We start from the raw sequence: 5,484 nt of genomic DNA on the forward strand, positions 1-5,484 counted from the left end.
TATACAGCACAGGGCAGAGGAACTGCCTCTGTATGTGTGCAGCATACACCACAAGCACACACACACAAAATGATCACGTATATCTTGGATAAATTATGTTGAGCGCACTTGAACTCGAATAATATCATGCAAAATTCATGTAGACCAAAATAAATCCACCGTGTGTCAGAGGGCAAGAACAAGCCTCCCATTACAGGTAGATGGTGCAGTCTTGGTACGTGTGCTTCTGCAGAGATCAACAGCTCTTACAAACCCTGGAATATGTAGATATTTTAGCCAAAACCTCGGTCATCCATACAGAAACAAATAACTGCAAAGTTGCATTTAGTTTAAGGAAGGAATAAGCATGTGGGATAAATGTCAGGTAATGATCATTTTGGCATCAGCGTAACGTTTCCATTGCCGCATTAACTGGAGGTATGAGAGCAAATATGAATTATTTACCAATATAACTTTCAATGTTTCTGTGATTACTTTGATTATTTCAATTCCAACCAGCTCACGACTAGTCTGCAGGTCCAAAGTAATATTCTAAGTAAATTAAACTCTACTAAAAGCAGTACAGTCCGTAAGCAAAACACTCAAAGAAACAGTTTTCTCCAAACATTTTACTTCAATCAATATTTCTTACAAAAAAACAACAACAACCAAACAACATCCTCAGTAAGTTTGCGGTGGCGTGTGGTCAACCAGTAATATTCAAATATAAATGTCCATATCGAATGTCATCGAATACCGAAAGGCCTTGTTAGCCGCTAGGACGTCTCCATCTTGTAACCATGTTTTTCCAGCTCAGCTCTACAGGGAGAAGGAAAATAGAAAGATCAAGTCAGTGGAGATGATTACAGGTGGGAGGTAGCGGCATAAGTACCCTGCGCTATTGATTGCGAGAACCATTAAGAGATGGGAGTGAAAAATATATAAAATATTACATAATGTGTGCAGCTATGGATTTGATGATTACACATATATGGAAATGTGGCACCTGTGCCCTTTAACAATAATGATGATCTTTAAGAAACAACTTAATAACATGGCCATCATAATTGGTCCAAATAAAACAATAGCATATCGCAGTGTAAAGTGTACTCAAATAAAACAACAGCCACTTATTTATCATCAGTTATTGGTTATCCAATAAAATAGGGCTGCAAGTATGACTGATCTCATGATAACTTTGATGTTTTGTGCAAGGTGTTTTCCGGGGTGTCGGACAGTTAAAAAACAAATCATTAAAAGAGAAGCTGCAGGACGGCTATTTGTTTGCTTAAAACTATGTCACATTAAATGACATATTTTGGAAAAAAACAGTAAGTTAATGGCTCATATGCGCAACTGTGTAGATGATGCTCGCTGAACAAATCATTTCAGGCAACAAATCCCTTTTTATGACTTGCAAAACGAACAGCGGTTTTACGTCTTTAACTCTTATGCGTGGAAGAAATACAAGAGCCATCCATATCCAAAACCCTAATTTTAATGCTGTCAATACAACAACTTTGAAAAAACACAGGCTTGTCTGGTTAAATCTGTCCCAGAAATCATCTGGAACTGGTCCGGTCACAATGTCGAATTCTATTTAAACCAATCAGGAGCATTTGATTTCTTATAAACTGCAAAAGAGTGTGGGAATATTGGGGTTAATTACTTATACTTAAATAGTTCAGTAAGCTATTACGAGACAAAATTTATCCTTGGTTTTACGGAGGTATTTGACAGTGATTATAAAATCAATCAAATAAAAAAACAGCCAACACACAACATGAAAGGAGCCACTCCATCCCTTAAGTGCAGGTTATCGGACAATAAGTCAGGATGTCACTAATGTTTCACATGATGGTCAGTTGCAGTTACTCTGCATCAAATAATAAAAATAGCACCGTGTCGGATGTATTGCATTTATCATGTACTTACACATTCCCATTTATGAATAAAATCCCATCTGTGCCCGGGATCTTAATCTGCTACCTGCTGTACTAGACGAGCTGAACATTATGTATGTTGCAGAGTGTAAAGATTACCTCAGTTGATTGGAAAAATCGTCCTCTACGTTGTCATCATCCCAGTTGTCCTCCCAAACATGAGCGTCTTCATCTTCATCCAGCCCCGTCCAGTCTAGGATTCACACAAGAGGGATGTCAACACGATTAGAAACTGTAATAAAAAGTACGGTTATCAAAACGTCGTATTGGAATCATAGGAAACGTTCAAACATGCCATTAATAGGAGTTATTGACCGTCATCGTCCACTTGGCTACGGTTCAACCCTACCGTAACGTTGGTTAGCTTGTCGGCTAGCGTTAATGATAGCACGGGAGCCGAGGTATACGCGCTAGCGAAATAATGAATATGTAGGCGAACTGTGAAAGTATAAATTCACATTATGTGACAGCAGAAGACAACGAGTGCCACCCGTTGACCGATTCCGTAAGGTTGGTTAAGGTTAAATCGCCAGGCTGTGGCGTGTTACCAGAAAATGAGTAAACTGGTGGCTAACGCTAAAAAATAGCATGGCTAGCTTAGCTGAGTCACTGCTGCAGGGCCCAGCACCATCAAAACAGAGAATACCGATGGGGAGTAAGAAAATCAAATACTCGTAGACTTAAAAACATTATCTGTAGCATTTACCCTCAGCTGGGAATTCTTCGAACTCATCATCCTCCTCCAGTAAGCCCAGGTCCACTGTCTGTTTCTTGTCTGACATGTTAGCAGTGCTGGCGCTGTGTTGCTATTCGTAAATGAACGGCTTTCTACCGCAGGACCTTTGGGAGGACGAGGCTGTTCGAGCGGATACAGATTGCGTCGACTGCGCAGAAAAAACGCAGCATTTAGCGAGGCATTTTTTCTCTCTCGCACGCAGCACATTTGATATAAAGTAAACTAAAAGTGCTTTGCATTAATATGCACGTGCTGTCACTCAGATAGGGTATTAAATCACACCACGCCAATACAGAATATACACAGACACTCATTTAACAATATTCCATATAGTATATTAGTTGTGGAAATCCATTTTTTATTGTATCATAAAATACAATAACTAATCATAAGCTTGATAAACCAGAGGAGGGAATAATAGAATATCAACAAGTGTTTTTTCTAAGCCAGTTGAGTCAATGGGGTCTGCAGCAAATATAAAATAAAAAAGGTACTTTAATTACTGTGAAACGTATTAATATATATATATATATATATATATATATATATATATATATATATATTTGTTCTTGTTGTAAAGTTGTCACTGGGATTTTACAGACCTAATCTTAAACTGATATTATTTAGGACTTTGGCAGATGAACATAAACACTTTTTCTCTCCTACACCACCACAAAAGGCTTGTGCAGTTCTGTCAGTCAAACTTCAGCAAAGATTTTTCATTTAGGAACAAATGCACATTGTAACCCATGTGGCTTGCTCAAATAATGAAGCGGCAGCCAGAGCTAAGGATGTATTTTAGATAAATGAGAGCGTGCATTTCCCACAAAACCACTTTCACCGCAATGAAAATTGCTCTGCAGCTGTCATATGTTGACAGATAGAGCAAACCTCAACTTAGTCTCTACGTACTTATTCTATTTTCAAATTATTTTGTAATCATCCTAAGCCTTTACATATGACAATCAACCACAACATTCAGGGGGAAGAGGAAGAAGACATGGAGAGAAAGTGCAGTAAGCAAATGCCATTGTGTTTAAATAGCTCCATTGTTATGGAGTACATAGAAATGCACGCTTGGAGGTACAGGAATTAGGAATTACAGACCAAAAACAAGATCAAATCTTCAAGGAATTTTGTAATATTTCTATGAATGGAAAGGAAAAAAGTTTGCTTGGGATATTTTTCAGGCTGCACCTAAAGGTTATTTTTTTATCAAAAATTAATCTGCAGATAACCTCAAATAACTAGACAATTTTTGGTCCGAACCTAGATTAATATTGAATATATTTTGATGTCTTGTGTTGTCCTACCGACAGTTCAAAGCCTAAACATATTTAGTTTACACGAGACAAAGAAATCTTTACAACTGAGAAGATGGCAAAAACACATATTTCCATTTGTGCTTGTAAAATAATGAATGAATTAACTATGTAAATAGCCGCAATATATAGAATACCCATTACAGTATAGCTATTATAGATTAGATGCTGGACTAATCATATTTCCGAAAACATAATAACTTGTCATTCCTTTTTAAAGAGACCCTAAGATTGAAACGATGTGTGCAATGAAATGTAATAAGTGTGTCATTTCATTTGAATCTTGTAAAGACAGTTGTAAGAACTTTGTTCATGAACGATAGCCTTTCTTGCTCCGAGCTGCCCTATCTAGCGGACTCTGACGCCTGTGTCACTCAGTCTCAGGTGCAGGGGAAGCCCCGGGAAGGGGCTGCAGCGTCCGTCGAGCATACCTGAGACTGCAGTTACACGGCGCCTGGCGCCTAGAGTCTCTCCATAGGGGGGGCAGAGGGGCCAGGAAGGCAGATACAACATGGCTACCGCAGACAGACTCCGCTGCAACCTGTGTCTGGGTATCAGCATCACATTTCTGTCCTTTCACAAAGCCCTCTGGGAAAGGACAGGCCGACAGCCGCCATAAGTAAACTGAAAGAGACAGACGGGGCAGACAGAGGAAGACTCCGGCTGAAGCCTGCCCACCAGTCTGACAGTCTGCGCCCCCCCCACCCACCCCGCCCCCCAACCACTCCTTATCACAGCCCCCCGCCGATGATAAGGCCTTGAGGCAGGGAACAGTGAGAGGTGGATGGTTTTTAAACGGGTGGACTTTTGAGAGAGACGACAGAAGGGGCGTGCCGGCGAATAATCCAGATCACCTCCCAGAGATAGGAGACCGGACCTCTTCTGCCACATGTCAGAGAACGTGAGAGGCGCACAGGAAGACGGCCTGCTGGCTGCTAACTTGTCGAGCCGTGTCCTCGCTGTACCTGCAGACGCTTTGTTTGGACGTCTCCCCATAACAGTCACACTTTGCATTGTCTCTTTCTCTGCCTCAAAACAGAAGCTTCCTCTAATGCCACTCAAAACCGAGCGGGCGCAATTGTTTCTTTGTGTTTGAGCTGTATTTCCTTGTGAAGGCTGTAAAGTATTAAAAGAAGAAAGTAGTGGGATTTTTAAACTTGAAGAAATGCCCTAAAACATACAAGAAAGTGATCATTGTGGATTAGGGGTAGTTAACCCGCCAATTAATGAGGCAAATCCCCCCCAAAACATGTAAGCTTTGCTTCAAGGAAATCTGCAGAGAGAGTGATATGCATTCAGGATATGTCTGTCAAGATCCTGTATTAAATTTAATCCCAGCCAGTCAGTGAGTCTACTCCATTGTGTGTTGTGTGGAAACCGGGTTTCTGTTTTCAGAAAAAAACTTCCATTGAGTTCGGAACAGTGGATATTGATTATTTCAAACTTTCAATCAGTCAATTAAAAAAGCAATAGGTGTCAAATAAACACATAAAAAAGAAAGTAT

General features: G+C 40.0%; 1 long non-coding RNA gene across 1 annotated transcript; it reads right to left on the reverse strand.

Annotated features, from left to right (window-relative positions):
• Positions 1 to 593: 593 nt before the first annotated feature.
• On the reverse strand, positions 594 to 2,905 carry LOC120826840 (uncharacterized). Its single transcript, XR_005713296.2, has 3 exons — positions 2,629 to 2,905; positions 2,022 to 2,115; positions 594 to 798 (listed from the first exon to the last, which is right to left on the reverse strand). It is a non-coding gene; the product is annotated as an uncharacterized LOC120826840 (long non-coding RNA).
• Positions 2,906 to 5,484: the final 2,579 nt, after the last annotated feature.

This window comes from Gasterosteus aculeatus, chromosome 10 (assembly GCF_964276395.1).
Source record: "Gasterosteus aculeatus chromosome 10, fGasAcu3.hap1.1, whole genome shotgun sequence".
NCBI classification, from domain to species: domain Eukaryota; kingdom Metazoa; phylum Chordata; class Actinopteri; order Perciformes; family Gasterosteidae; genus Gasterosteus; species Gasterosteus aculeatus.